The sequence below is a fragment of the Lotus japonicus genome, chromosome 5, assembly GCF_012489685.1.
Source record: "Lotus japonicus ecotype B-129 chromosome 5, LjGifu_v1.2".
NCBI classification, from domain to species: domain Eukaryota; kingdom Viridiplantae; phylum Streptophyta; class Magnoliopsida; order Fabales; family Fabaceae; genus Lotus; species Lotus japonicus.
In genome coordinates this window covers 45672107-45688989 of record NC_080045.1, presented here as the reverse complement: position 1 = coordinate 45688989, position 16883 = coordinate 45672107, and the positions used below count along the sequence as shown (strand labels likewise).

The 16883-nt window shown below is 33.4% G+C and overlaps 1 pseudogene; it reads left to right on the top strand.

Moving 5' to 3' along the window:
- The first annotated feature begins 7618 nt into the window (after positions 1–7618).
- LOC130719644 (protein FAR1-RELATED SEQUENCE 5-like) lies at positions 7619–8251 on the top strand (annotated as a pseudogene).
- The last annotated feature ends 8632 nt before the right edge of the window (positions 8252–16883 follow it).

The following is a 16883-nucleotide window of genomic DNA, read 5'->3' as shown; positions in this document are numbered from 1 at the left end:
TTGGATGGTGGTGGCTTGGTGGCTAGGGGTTCATGGTGGTCGGTGGATGGGTTTGTGGAAGGTGAAGAAGATGAAAGATTGATTGTGGTGAAGATAAATGATTGGATGATGAAGATGAAGATGACTTGATGCAATTGAGAATTGGGTTAATTTGGGGGAATTAAAGTTGGTTAATTAGACCCAAAAACAAAAAGTTGGTTAATTAAATTTGGGTTAGAATTAGACATAATATATTTATGTTAATTAAACCTTAATAATATGATGTGTAATAAATTTTTAATTTTTTTAATGCCACGTCAGCTTTATTAATACAGTCATCATGTCATTTCATCACTCGTCGGAGCTCTTGGCTCCGGCGAGGACTGGCTCCATACGTTTTTCAAAGATAGAGATTTATTCCACAAATTTTTCCGGTCAGGGACCTGGTTCAGACGGCGACACAAAGATAATGACTAATTTGAGGATTAAGCCTATTATATAAGTCAATTTTATATAAATCTATCAATAAGTTAATAAGTATATAATTTCAAAATATTATGAAAAAAATCTAATGTAAAACTAATAACGACAATAAAATACATTGTGTTAATTATAATTATTTATTTCCTAGGCTTACACATCTTTTTGAATGATTGAAATTTTATCTTTATTGCTAAATAGATTTTAAGAAGTCTTAGTTGATTTATGCATTAATTTGACATGATCCAACTTGAGTATAATGTAGGATATGATTAAGGTCTTTACGAGCAGTGTGGTCATTTTCCTCCCCTTGCAAGATATGATTGGATGCAGGGACGGATACACCTTCATGAGGAGTAGGACATTTCCCCCCACCAAAATTTCAGATAAATCTAACAAGAATGTAATATTACTAGTAGTTTACTATTTTGTTGCCCCACAAAAAACAAATTCTCCAACTTCCACACAACCAAAGATGGAGTCACGTATATTGTTGTGGGCGTAAAGTTAATTTTTTTTAGATATGAATAGGTTTTATTATTATTATTATTATTATTATTATTATTATTATTATTATTATTATTATTATTATAGGGGGTTTTGATTTATTCACACATCATTTTCTCTTCCTTCTCATTTTCATTCATTCATATTTCTATCTCTCTTCTATTTGTATCACATCATTTAACATATCTCTAATATCTCTTTCATCTCTTCATAATTTCACAAGGTTGAGGTATTGTTAACAAAACATTTTTGTGTCATAAGTTCTTATTTTGCTATGTAGTTTCATCTCTATAATAAGTTTGTAATCTATGTTAATCTATTTAAAACCAAATGAGTGATTTGTTATACGGTAGAAAATTACTCTGATGCCAAAATTATGGTGAACAATTGCAAAAGTTAAGAAAAGTTGTCAAAATCATGTCTTCATTGTGATTTTCGACGTGTATCCAAAGATATAACAAAACTTGTAAACTACAATCATAATACATATTAAATAAATTTATAGTAATATATTATATTTTCAATGCAATAAATTTGCATGAAGTTGCACATATATATTGCCCGCACAACAAATAGTTCCTGGATCCGTCACTAATTGGATGTATCATGTATGTATAGAACTCTTTTTAGCATCAATATATATAAATTAAATTCATAATTCCAATGTATTTTAAAGCTTAAATTCCAAGTACAAAATACTTCGCTTCACCTTTTTACTATGAAGAACCCAATTTCTGAGAAGAAATGATAGGTTTTTCAAAACTCAGGCAAATCTTGAGCTCAATTTAAACATTGTTTGTTCAAAACTTCTTTATATTTATATCCAATATTTTTTACAACATCGAATTTCATGACATTTGTTTTATAATTAAAGGGTTGACTATATTTTTGGTCCTTGTAAATTAGGTGAGATATGAATATAGTGCCCTGTCGACATAAATTTATGAACGCATCACTCTAATTGAGGAAATATCTCACTTTTAGTTCTCGTATGAGCCTGAGCTCTGGCCACATTGTCACGTACCAGTCATTGTTGGGCGTATGTGGCACTTCCACGTGTGTAAATAGAGCTAGCACAACAAACATGTGTAATATTTATTTAGAAATAAAATTTCACGTGTATAAGTAATAATTGGAAAAACTACACTCACCTCTCTTAAGCTTTATCATTATTGCACTGGCATTCCTATATTTTGCAAAATGCATTGCATTGACTCATGAAGATGAAGAGCCCTCAGCTAACCCATAAATAGAACCCATAACACAAAAATCACCATCTTCACCCACCTCATATCCATTTCATATTGTTCTTCTTCGGTCAACACCCTAAAACCCTCATCACCTACTCTAACCCTCAACAACATCAACCCAAAAAGTCAGATTCGGATCCTCTCCAGCAGTATAATTTTGTCCAGCCCCTCCAGTAGTAACACTAACCATCAAATGCATCATGTAACTACAATAAAACACCTAAAAAATAACTAAACATTAAATAGCAGTCGTTTGATGCATCTAAAGGTTGAAAAAATAAAACCCAAATTCACATAAGACACAATTCACTGAAAAGTGAAAACCAATTCACGTTATCATCTCCCTCGCAGTGTCGCGCACCGACTTTTTAAGAATTATCATCTTCTTTACTTTTCATTTCTGCGCATGTGCACCTCTTTCTCCATGGCCCGTTATTTCGCTTGCTTCTCAATTTTGCTCTTGGTCTCCTCGACGGTTTCTTCTGGTGAGCAAACATTTTTATTGTTGTGTTTCTATTGCGGCCTCCTTCTCTTGTTGTGTTTATATGGCAACCTCCTTCTCTTGTTGTGTTTCTATTGCAACCTCTTTCTCTTGTTGTGTTTATAGTACAACATCCTTCTCTTGTTGTGTTTCTATTGCGGCATTACGATCACTATTATTTTGTTGTTGTATGTCCTCTTCTTCTACAAGTCTTCTTCATTGTTCAATTCCTTGTTGGTGTATTTCTTGTTGCTGCAACATTTCCTATCTTGTGGGGTAGCATGTCATTTTTTCCTAAAAAAATATGACTACATTTTAAATGTAGATAGGTTCTTCATGTTTATAAACTACACATAATTCTATTTCATAGAATAATAATTGTATTTTATTTTGATAAATACAATATTATTGATATCATATGGAAGAAGATTGCAAGCCAAAGCTAGGTATGATTTTTTATGCTCCCTCTGTTCATTTTTATAAGACCTAGTTTTACATTTCTCATGTTCTTAAATATAAGAACTTTTACAATAACTCAGCAAAAAGTATTGTACTACTCCATGTATACCCATTTCATTAATTGTGTGTTTTCAATTATAAAATTTTAATTACCAACTACCATTAATTACTACTCATCCAACTAATTATGACATTTGGTATATCATCCAACTCTTCATCACACAATATTCATCTTTTCTGCTCTTTGCTCTATAAAATTACTCTCTTTTTATAATCAATGGAGACAAAAGTTGTTGCAGATCCTTTAGATAGTGGGGAGAATGGAGTTCAATATGAAAGTTTTGAAGACTCAAGAGTATAGATTGTTGAAAATTCTTTAGATGATTGGGAGAATGAAGTTCAATATGAAAGTCTTGAAGACTAAAGAGTAGAGATTGTTGAAGATTCTTTAGATGGTGATGAGAATGAAGTTCAATACGAAAGTCTTAAACACTCGAGTGTAGAGATTGTTGCATATTCATTAGATGGTTTTGAAGAATACACGAAGATTTGGAAAACAAAATTATGAAGGATAACAAAGTTGAAGACTCAAGTGCAAAAGATACTGAGACTTTGACAGGAAAGAAAGTGGTTGAAGATTTTGATTTGAACAAGTTTCGTATTGATAAAAATGAAACTGACACTCCAGAGAACAAGCTAAAGATAGATTAGATGTTCGCTTGGATAAAGGTACCACACAAAATTTAGCTGGATCCAACTCGACTCTCCCTTTGTATTTGTATGAAATAGAACTCTGTATGAAGTTGTGGTTTTGAAGAATTTACTTGTTGGTAGACACGCTGAGTTGTAGTGGTTGATTTTTCAGTTCTCTTATGCAATTTCTTTGGTTGTTCAATGAAGCAATGCCTAGTTCTATAATGAATATTGTAATGATTTGCAATTACAAATGCTAGCTGTTGACAATCTTCATTAATGTTTTTGTTGAATGAAACAACAAAATACTAGAGTAGTTTGCATCCCTAGAATTTTTGTCCAACATGGTACTTGCTTTCTAGAACATGTTTCCTTCTTTGCCAGCCGATATGTCTTTGGCAATGTTTCAGTGAAGTGTTTTCCTTTGTATTTGTATGAAGTAGAATTATGTATCGCTTCACTGCTTGCGTTGATGAGTTTGATGACTCAGGTGATAACTTGCTCTTCTTCTGTTATTTTTTTCCAGTAAGGTTTTCCATGAGGAGAACAGTTTTTACATTTCATTTGGGTAAAGGATTGAATTGAAGTGCATTTGTGTTTGTTTTTTCACATCCTGCTTATACTGCGAAGTTGTGGTTTTGATGAATTTACTTGTTGGTAGACACGCTGGGTTGTTGTGGTTGATTTTTCAGTTCTCTTATGCAATTTTTTTGGTTGTTCAATGAAGCAATGTCTAGTTCTAAACATTGTGTAATGATTTGCAATTACAAATTCTTGCTACAATCTTCAGTTAATGTTTTTGTTGAATGAAACAACAAAATACTAGAACAGTTTGCATCCCCCTCTCCCATCTGTAATTCCATTTAGTTTGTAAGTAATTTTGTGATTCTTACTCTTTTCCATTTCCAATTGTTTCAGGATAAAACAGATGAAATAGATGGCATGATAGATTGTACAGAAGCATTTACAACTGATAAGGTTTACATTGCACTTAATATGATAAATACAATTGATTGAGTTTATTAAAGAATAAGCTAATTGTGTTTGTTGTTTGCAGAAGTTCCAAAATCATACTGAACTCTTTGATTAGGCCTGATTGGTGGGGGAGCAGAATGGATTTGTTGTTACTATGGAAAAGTCAAACGCCCCTCCATCAAGTAGCAACCTAAAATATAGGCATCAACCATAGGAACTAAGAAACACATATCGAAAAATCCAACTAGACTAGAAGGACACATAAATTCAGGAAAAAAGACCAACAAGTAAGTTTTGACAGTAACACAAAATCAACCCCCTTCCTGCTAATACCATCCATCACGGCTTGCATCATGCCAAACGTAGACGCTCTATAAAACAGAAAACAAAATAAATTAGAAAAAGTATGCTTCAAATCAAAGTTATACAAATTGTAATTCTCCATAAAACAGAAAACAAATCAAATTAGAAAAAGTACGCTTCAAATCAGAATTAGAATTATAAGAGAAAATACCCTCTATCTTCTTAATGAATGTCTCCCTTAGGTGTACAGGAGCCGCAGAAAAATTTGTCAGCTTTGTAGGACTCATGACATTCATTATGTCCACTGCTAAGTTATTCTCATAGTTCATACAATGCAAAATTTCCCAACATAATTTGCTAATTCTGGGGTCCAATGCAAATGTTCCAGCTAGTGAAGCAATGGAATCGGACACCGCTGTAGAACCAGAGGTTGTTGCAGTTCTTGTTATTGTTTTATTTCTTGAAGGATCAGGGGTCCTCTGCTTAGCGACATCTTGATCATAATATTTAACCCATGATGGAACTTTCAATGGCCATGTTCCCACAATTTTGCGTTTTTCTATGTGATACATCGATCAATTCCTTTGTTTTTTTCCAAATGCGTTTAATGATACTTGTAGAAACTGAATATAATGAAGCTAGCTTTTCTGTTGCACCTTTTTGTAACCTTCCAATAGAAGCATGTTGTAGCAACAACTGAGATAATGTTTTGCGCTGCTCATTGTTCATAAACTTTCGATGATTGCATCTTCCACCCGCTAGTGTTTCCCCTATATTTCATGTGCAGAGTATATAATAGTGTCATTATTCTTTGAAATGCATCAAGCAACAAGAATTTTAATTCTAAAAAATGAGATCAATGTAAGGAAACATAGAAAAAGGGTGGTGTTAATGAGAAACTGACATTCAATCCAAGAGGAGTCAATTGCCTCTAAATTCAGTAAGTCAGAGAAACATACAGAGATAAAACTTTAAAAATTCATGTGTGAAAGGGATGAAGCACAATATTAAATTAAAAAAAATACAAGCTTTAATATCGTAGAAGCTCTATGAAATCAATACAATTAATAATAATTTTACAATTGAGGGGCTACCCATGAAATACTCCTAATTAGTTAAGCAATAAAACTGCTCCAAATTTGTTAGAGCAATAACAGGGATTATCTAAGCAAGTAACGTAAGAATTGAAGTAAAGTTACAATTTGAGAAAATTTTAGATCCTTGTAACAGAAAAAGATTGAATTTGGAGTAATATAAGGAAGTCACACTAGTTGTTGCATTTTTTTAATGGGATAAAAATGTGAATTCAAAAGAACAATTATAATTGAGAGGATACATGTGAAATTCTCTGTTTCTTCATCATTTAACTTTACTTCCACCTCTTCCTCTACTGAGATGTCATTTGGTACTGCTTTCCCAATCTTCTTTGTTTCATGAAAGCCTTCATCATATAAGTTAAATTCATTGTTTAAGTTAAAAGTCATCTATACTTGGATTCCATTTATATCTCCTTCCACAACCTCTTGTGTTTCTTCATTGTCCAAGCATAATTGGTTGTTCAAATCAAAACTCAACTCCACTTGGTTGTCATTGATTACTTCTTCCACAATCTCCTCTGTTTCATGTACACAATCTTTGTCTGAGAACAATGATTTGTTCAAGTCAATATGCATATTGTTCTTGTCTATGTTATTTGTTTCTTTCTCCATTGTTAAAAGAGCATGAAGTTCAAAAATTTAGATTTGGAATGAGGAGGCAATATTCTCACCAAAAAAGATGGCTCAACTTCTTGCCGGTTTGTTTGATAAGATAGTCAATCCAAGACTGGAGACAAGAACCAACTGTTAAGTAAGGTTGAGACTTAAGAATAAGAATAGAAAACCAGTAGTGCATGACTTTCTGGAGTAGCACAACCACATATTACATTTGCAAGAAACGTCTCATATGCTGCCAAAGTTTTAGAAGTTCAAAGGCAACAACTTGAGTTGGCTGATGATGTTGGTCTACAACAAAAGAAGTTGTTTGAGTTGATGAGTAAAGAAGTGGGAGGGAGATCAAACTCGGGATACACTCTCCTTGATCAAAAGCATTATCTCCGAAAAAGAAGACAAATGAGTTTGTTACAAGGGAGAGCTAGTTATATATTACAATACTTTCAGAGAAAGTTAGTTGAAAATTCACCTTTCTACTATGCTTATCAACTAGATGATGAAGATCAAATCACCAATGTGTTATGGGTAGATGCAAGGATTCTAATTGATTATGGTATTTTGGTGATGTAGTTTCACTTGATTCGACATATTACAACAATAGTTCGAATAGACAACTTGTTGTGTTTTCTGGTTTTAATCACCATCAGAAAGCAGTGATCTTTGGAGCTTCATTGTTTTACGATGAAACAACCGAGTCTTACAAGTGGCTCTTTGTGTCATTTTCAGAGGCACACAAGTAGAAAATGCTCAAAACTGTTTTTACTGATCAATCTCCAGCAATGGCCGAAGCACTAGTTTTAGTCATGCCAAAGACTTAGCATGTTTTATGTACATGACACTTAGATGCAAAATGATATCAAGCACTTAGGAAATCTTATGAAGTGTGAATCTCATTTTCTCTCCGACTTTAAGAAGTGGATGTATGGATATGAAGATGAAGAACAATTTAAGGAAGGTTGTAGAACTCCCATTGCAAAATATGATGTTTAGGAAAATGATTGGTTGCAAAGAATGTATAATTTGAAGGAAAAATAAGCATGTTGTTATATGAAGAAGGCGTTCACTTTGGGAATGCTAAGCACTCAACTTAGCGAAAGTGTGAATGTAGATATAAAAAGTTTTATCAATGTGAACTTGAATATTATCTAGTTCTTTAAGCGTTTCAAGGGCGTTTGGAAGAAACGAGATATAATGAATTAAAATGTGAATATGAAGCACGTCAAAAAATTCCAAGGCTCAAGAACCCATATTCTTATATTTTGAAACAAATGTCCGAACTTTATACTCCAACTATTTTTGATACATTCAAACACGGGTATGTATTGTTTGAAGCATGTGCTATAAAAAGCATGGAAGTAAAAATATCATTGATTGATTTTGTTATTTCTAAGATAAGGGGTTTTGGAGAATGACAAGTTTCATTTGATTTGGAAAAGAAGTCAATTTGTTGCTCTTGTTATAAGTTTGAGTCATTTGGCATTCTATGTTGTCATTGGTTCAAATCAATGTCTGAGCAATATGTATTTTAAGAGGTGGACAAAGTTAGCTAGAAGTGGAGAATTGCCTAATAGTTCAGTTAGTCATGCAGAAGAAGATGACCATTTGTCAACAACTCAAAGTTATGCAAAGATTCATCCTTGCCTTATTAGAATAGCCACCGAAGCATGGAGAAATCCAGAAACAATCGTGTTCCTTAACAAAGCTGTTGAGAATTTAGAGAATCGAATACTAGAGTTTCAAAAGAAACAAGTGAGTACTACTGAAGTTGATAACCACCGATAGAGGTTGGAAACAACATTGATGGTTCAGCACAAGCAAAAAGATTCAAGAAAAAAGAAGGTAAATAAGATTCGAAACGTATGAAAAGTTGGGTGGAGAACTAACTTAGTAAAAGAAAGAAAAACGGTGCCTCAAGTTTTTCACAAAGTCAACAACTTATAATGGTATTATAAATTCTAGGCTTAATCCTCAAATTGGTCCTTGTCTTTGTCTCGTCGTCTGAACCAGGTCCCTGACCGGAAAAATTTGTGGAAAAGGTCCTCATCAATGCAAATCGTCTGGAGCAAGTCCTCGCCGGAGCCCGGAGCTCCGGCGAATGATGATTTGGCACGCTAACTGGTTTAATGATTTATATGTGGAATTTAAAATAAAATAAAAAAGTACACATCAGAAAAAAAAAAAAAAAGTTAATTAAAAAACCCAAAATTATTTAAAAAACCTAATTTCCCAAGTTAATTAAAAAACCCAAAATTAAGCCACACTTGGTGGAGCACCATAAAAGCCCAGAAATTCCCAATTAAAAAACCTAATTTTCCAATTTCTGTAGAACACCGTAACTCATTTCCTCCTCTTCATATTCTTATTCTTCTTCTTCATCATCATCAAATGAGCCATGAAACCCCCAACACCACCTGCAACCCACACCCCCCTACCAAAACCCCATGAAAACCTGCAACCAGAAGTCACAGATTCCAGCGAGTGGAGGAGGGTATGGAGATGCGAACGCGAAGATGGTGCTGGTTGGCGGCTCTGCGATGGGGAAGTCACAGATTCCAGCGAGATTCACGATGAACGAGTTCTGCTTGGACTCCAAGTCCACGATTGGTGTTGTATTCCAAACACAGACTCTCAGTCATCGACCACAAGACAGTCAAGGCTCAGATCTGGGACACTGCAGGTCAAGAAAGGTACCTCTCTACCTTCTCTTCAATTCAAACGCAACTTTTGCTTTGATTTAGCTCTGCTACCTGCGTCGACCTTTGATTTGAATTTTTCAGTTTATAGCAGCTGTGATCTGGTTATCTTGATGAAGAATCTGGTTATCTTGATTTTTTTGATTGGAAAGAAAAATCGAAGGGGAAGCGAAATGAGAAGAGATGGGAAGAATCGAGAAGAAGAAGTTCCAGAGGAGGGGAGACGAGATGCAGTAGCTTTAGAGTTTGGGATTAGGGTTTCTTTCTCTCTGAAATTAGGCTTTGCTGCAAAACGGTGGTGTTCTGGGTTGATGTTTTGGGTTGATGTGGTTTTGTTCTAGTGTTATGGTTTATTTTGAAATTTTGTTCTGGAAATTGGGTTGGAGGAAGAAGATGATGGGTGTTGTTCTGGAAAATTTTCTGGAGTTGTATGATGAAGATGTAGAACACCATAATTAAGGTTTTGTAATAAGGTTTTTTTTTTAAATTGAGGATTAAGTTGTTGTAATTAATCTTATTTTTAAATTAATGCTTATTTGGATTATTTATTCATTTTTAATTAACAATAAATATTTTTGGTTTATTTATTTATTTTTTTTTAAAAAATCCACGTATGATTGATTAAACCAGTCAGCGTGCCAAATCATCACTCGCCGGAGCTCCGGGCTCCGGCGAGGACCTGCTCCAGACATTTTGCATTGATGAGGACCTTTTCCACAAATTTTTCTGGTCAGGGACCTGGTTCAGACGGCGAGACAAAGACAGGGACCAATTTGAGGATTAAGCCTAAATTCTATCATTAACTTAGTCAATATACTTGTAGCCAACTTCATAAATTTATTGTTTTTCCTCTTTTGCCATGTAGACCAACGTAACTCAAGTGCTACATGAGGTTCCCAATACAAGTACAACATGCCTCTATGGTCATTACAATCAACAATCTATGGTAAGCTAATAACAATTTAATTTTATGTGTGACTTGACCTGAAACTTACTTAGGGGTTAAACAATTTTATCTTTTATGTAGGGAGGCAATGACACTTTGGGTGCCTTAAGTTCTCCACAAAGTCAACAACTTACAATGGTATCATTAATTTTATTATTAACTTAACCAAGAAAATTTTAATCAACTTATGATTTTATTATTTTTCCTTTTTTTTTTGCAATGTAGACCACTGTAACTCAAATGAAACATGAGGTTCCCAAAACAAGTGCAACATAGCTCTATGGTCCTTACGATCAACAAGGAGGCCAATTTGGTGTCAATATTTCTCAACTATAAAAATATCACTTCATTTATATTCATATATTAACTTGTGCCTCTCAAATTGTAGGGGAAGTCAATGATGATATCACAACTTTAGCAAACTCATAAAGAAGAGAAGTGAAAGTCAGACAATTACTTTTTTGGTGTCTATATTATGTGTATGTAACACGTGTGATTATGCTCCAATTAACGGCAAGACAATTATCTACTCTGCACAACTGTTGTCATTACAAGTTGTAAGAATATTTCTTCATGAATTTAATTTAGCAGAAAACATCAGCTTGTTTTAGTACCGTGCATGACATTTCATCTCAGCAGCAACAATTCCATGTACATTGCTTAGCTGAAACCACTCCTCTCCCTATTTTTGCACAAAATAGAATTGGAAACGTTCAATTCTTATCAATATCTAATTCAAGTGGGGAGGGCAATATTAACCAATATGGGTGCAAGTATGAATTTCAATTCAATTGACACAATTTACCAAAACTAATTAATTTCAATTTTTCGCTATTGTATTTTAAAATTTATTGTTCTCTATGGGTCAAAAAGGAGAAGAAAAAAAGGTAAACTTGTAGGTGATATTGGGTATACACATCTAATCTGTTTGTTGTCGGTGGTTATAAGAATAAAAAGCATTCACCATCAACAGCGACTGAGGGCGGGGAGATCAAACTATAAAAAATAAATATTTATAAATAAACAATAAAATTTGATTGGTTGTAACTTGTAAATAAAAAATGATTTAAATTAGTCTCTTGATAAAACTATAATAAAATTTGTGTATCCTTTTCCCGAAGCACCAAAATCTACTAACTTAAAATGCAAGGTGCAATTTCACTGTTCATGAGAGCCAATTTTTTTTTTGTTACCGTTTGCTTGCTTTTGGGCCTATTGCATTCTTGGGCTGCATTGGAGGATCCCATCTGAATCTTCATGTAGGGTTAGAAATTAGGTTACTCAAAACCTACTTGCCTATTGACAAAAAAAAAACCTACTTGCCTCTTCCCGTGGTTTCCGTCCGCCGCCGTCGCCACTGAACCTATTTTTCATTTTTCCGTCAGTCACAGATGTAGGAGCTCACCCCTCTCACCGGCCAGCTGTTCCAGCGTTTGTGCATCGATGCCCAATCCCTAAGGATCTACTGTTTCGCCAAACCATGGTACTCTCCCTTGTACGCACGCTCGACCCTGTCCTGCTTCTACCGTGTAGGCTCTGCATCATCCCTCTACTCCTTTTCCGTTTTCGACGGCGTGTTGCAGCTACCCTTCCATGAGCTATGTGGTTTCCTCTCCTCTGCTAGGTATATTTCATATATCCTAATGCATCCCCTATTTTCTTTACAGCTGTTCTGATTTGATGTATTAAATTTCTCTTTTTTATTTTCAATTTGAATTGGACTACGAAACTGGTGAGAGTGTTTCTATAAATTAAGCCCTCTTCTCCTAAAATTCCCACATTGTGTTCCAGTTTTCTGTCCTGCTCTGAAGCATTTTTTTCCTAATGCATCCCCTATTTTTGTTGGGTAGTTTTCATGTGCTTTCATCTAGTTTTACTTATTTGTGCGATTTGATGTGAAGTGGGGCTGTGTGGATTTCTGTTGTAGGTGAAAGATGGCGCAAATTTTGCTTCATGGTACTCTCCATGCCACGTTATTTTTTTTGTGGAAGATTTAACTGTTGAAGATTTTCTCATGCAGTGGAAGAATCATGGTCAGACTCAGTGAAGTGAGTGATAAATTGGAAAGAAGATAGCGACTCAACCTTTTTTGCGTGGTTTGAATGTTAGTCTCTGTTCATCAATTTTCAGATCTTCATTTTCTTCATGTTCAGTCTCTGAACAAGAATTTATTAGTTATTACTTTTTCAAAGCTGCTCATCAAATTTTCATACTTCTTTATTTTATTTTTACAAGAATCACTTATGCCAGTCAATCTTTTGGACCTGCAAATTCTGATTCTTCCTTTGTCCTTGAAATGAGTCCGAGAGGTTTTATGAATAAACTTTGTATTCCAGTGACATGGAATTTCATAGTCCAACATTAAAAAATGTCATGGAACTTGACAATGAACTATTTCAAGAATCCAAACACTGAGAGCAAGAAAATAGATATATCTCACAATAACAAATGAAGTCTCTTGCTGGTATTATGGATGAGGAGGTTATTAGCATCATAACAATGGAGGATGTTATGGAGGAACTATTACAGGTTATCAGAGTGTTTTGTGCCATAGCTTCAATTTTCTGAATTAAAAAAAAATAGATGTTGATAATCTGATAATACTTCATTCCCACTCTTGACTATGGGATCAGATATTCTTCTCTTCTTTTGTTCATAATGCACTTTGTTCTGTTTAGGAAGAAAAAGTAAAATAGAAAGTGGGTTAAGATCACTTCTATTGAAAATTTATTCTCATGGTAGTCATAAATGTAGATATAGTTGTGTCAAATTGCTGGTTTGCAGTTTACAAAAATCTTATTGCTATGTTTCATCATGTGTTGAACACTCAGGTTTATGATGTTTACTATCATGGATACTGCATGTGATCATCTTTTCTATTACCATGCTGATTGCTAATGTTTTTTTTTGTTACAAGGGAGACATACTGGATGAAACTGATGAATTTGTTCAGGTGTATAAGAAGTGAGTAAATTTAAAACCAAATTCAGTGGGTACCAAGTTCATTCTATTGTCCCTCTAAATAAAATGATAACAAATTCCATGATCGCCTTTTCTTATTTGCAGCATTAGAATTAACTTGAGGAATTCACAAAGATCATAATCAAGATCGTCAAGCAGAGCTTCTTAGTCCGGTCATCGTTGAATTGTAGAACTCTAACAAATATATACTTTATCCAGCTAAGTGACATCTATATTGCAGAAGTCCATATTGGATACTTTTGTTTCATCTTCAATAAAAGCAAAAAATTATTTGATTTCTGCAACACTTGACTTAACATAGAATCACATAGCGATGTCTAAAGATGACGACAATGAGTATATTTAGTTCGTTGGTTTCTTAATGCATACTTACTATTTTCACTTTTTAAGGAAGATTGCTTTATACTCCTTTCCATCTATAATATTTTACTTAGTCTTAATAGATTTCATCTTTTATGTGACTGTTTGTGGAGTTAAATTGGATGTAAGGCCTAGGAAGTAATTGTGCATATGTTCAAACAATAGTTTCTTGAATTTATTAGTCTTAAATATGATTGTCGTCAGTAGAAGTTTCTAACAATCATATTTGCCCTTTTACCTTTCTTTGTCTAAATAAACATGCAATTGGATGCTCAATTGGGTTAACACGAAAAAGAAAAAAGACTTGTTGTACCAGTCCTAAACTTAATGAATTGAGTACCTTAAATTGTCTTGATCCACATTTTGTGGTACCATGGTGGGTAGTTTTTTCAATCTTTCAATATGAATACAGAAGAAAACCCATGGTGTCGACAATGCTGCTAGCAAGTATGTTATAATGTTTGGTGTAGCTTATGTGCTCATCACTCCAGATTTTCAGGTTGCCTGAATGAGAAGTCTGTTGGATTTGAAGAGATTTAAGTCCTTTCTAACTTCATGTGCGAAGCAAGCCAGGTTATTGATTTTTTTTGTCCTCTTCTATTAAGAAAACAGATTGTTCACCAGGTTCTTCTTTAATGCTATTACACGATCTGCAGAAAGATGGAATGATGTCATCATGTTGTGCTTATTGGTCGTCAGTCAAGGTTGATGTAGAGAGCATGGCATGAGATCCTAACATTAGTGTTTTTTGTTTCAATGGTACCATAAACACCGTAGGAGATAAAGCTGCCATGCTCATTGACATTTTTATTTACTTGCAATAATGGTTTCCTTTTAAATTTTTCATTTTCTTTCATGATTTGGATAAGTGATGTGTTTAGTTAGAGCGTGATGTTAATTGGAATCTTTTCTTATGTAGATACATGTTGATTAATTTTTTTAATGGTTAGATTGATATGGTTGAATGCAGGCCAGTAATTGTTAACAAATTGGAAGACTGTAGCGGTAAGGAACCCATTGCCCAACTGGGAAAGTCCTTTTTAGAAGTAAGTTTCGGTAAACAACATTCTTGTGTGTGCCTTGAAAAATAAATTAATACGACATTAGTACTGAACTAAGATTGACAATGTTCTTCTTCCACTCTTTTCATAGGTACTGCTAGGGAAGGTTTTTTTTGTATCAGGAGTCTCAAGACCGTAGCCGTAAGGAACCCATTGCCCAACTGGGAAAGTTCTTTTTTGTATCAGGAGTCTCAGGAGTATCAGCAGAACCAATGAAACAAAATGAAATTTATGAGGGAATAAAAATCTTGTGACCTTTTTTGTCTTTCACTATCCTTATTCCTTTTCGTCTTTGGGCTTTGCAAGGCTAGGGACAAGTTTTTCCCAATTTTGGAAACAAACCAGAACTATATATATGCCAGTGTTTAGTACTTTGGGCAAGCAATTTTGAGATGAAATTCTTCTTTGAAATTGTCTCTACTTTAGTAGAGATTTAGTGTTCATCTTGGCAGGATTTAATTCCAGTGTAGCCTTAAGTTCATCTTCTGATCTTTTGCTAATGTCTTATGAATATCAACAAAAGTTGTACAAAGTAACTTCACTTACTTGCAGTTGATATAAAATATGACATTTCACCTTTCTAAAAGAATGATACCTTAAATATTAGGTAAATTGCTCTAATCTTTAATTAGATTTATTGTTGTTGCATTGATCTCCTTTCTATTTTTAACAAGACACTAATCTCCCTCATTTTATTGGATACATTGCACCAACTTCCTTGAGGTTTAGCATTATTCTGCTGACCTCCACTAAGATTTATCATTATAACACTTAACACCCCTCTATTACTCTAAATGAGACATGAAGGGGAGATGTCAAAGAATTTTGCAAAATAGAAGGACGTTAATGTAATGATGATAAACACCACAATGCAATTTCTCCTTAAATATTTATAAGTTTAGAACTAATCTTTTGATTAGATAGACTTAATTTATGTTAAAACAATGGAGTTCAATAATATAAAATTCTTGACATGTGTATATAAAATATTTAACTATTACTCAAATTTCACTTTTAAGTTATAAATAATCTGTGTGTTTATAAAATAATTAATTTTAATTGATTGTATTTCCCGTGCATTCCACAACTGAAATTATCCATACAATGGGTTAATATAAATCCTACTCCCCTCTTTTTTTTTTTGTTCCCTATCATCGATTTGGTTCTTTATTGAATGTTTTTCATGATAAACATATTTTCCATTATCTTTGGTTATCTTTATTTTGGGACTGTTTCAGCCTCTTACTAATAACTCAAAGAAGAGGGATACATGATGTTGAAAGAACGTTGAGTGTCTAGCTTCTTATCAAATGAATTTGACTTTTTGTTTAATTTTATTATAACAAACATAAATAAATATATGATATAGTCAGGCGGATGGATTGTCCATATCATATAACTCAAGTGGTTGGAGTTGGGGGACATATGAGTTGGGTAGGGGAGATCCAGGGGTCGATTCCTGGTGGTAAAGCTGTTAATTCAGTATCCTATAATGCTTCGACACCTAATTTATTTATCTCCAACATTTTCATGAGAAGATCTTTTCTTATGTAATTTAGTTTAACTTCTGAAGTAGTAAGCTTATTTTTCTCACTCATGGAGTTATATAATGTCTTTGTTAAATTGATATTGATGACTCATCTTTTGTTGATAGTATTTGTTAGGGTGTTTGTCTTTTCTATTTTTTTTTTCTCATAGTACGATCTTTTGGTGTTGTCTATATGATGCACATATAAAGGCTTGTAATTTAGTGTAAATGACTGATGAACTCTTTTGTATTTTGGATAGTTCTCTCCATGAAATTGACCTTTGTAACTAATAATAATAATAATAATAATAATAATAATAATAATAATAATAATAATAATTATTATTATTATTAAATTATTATTATTATTATTATTATTATTATTATTATTATTATTATTATTATTATTATTATTATTATTATTATTATTATTATTATTATTATGCAGGTATGTGACACATGACTCTGACTTCA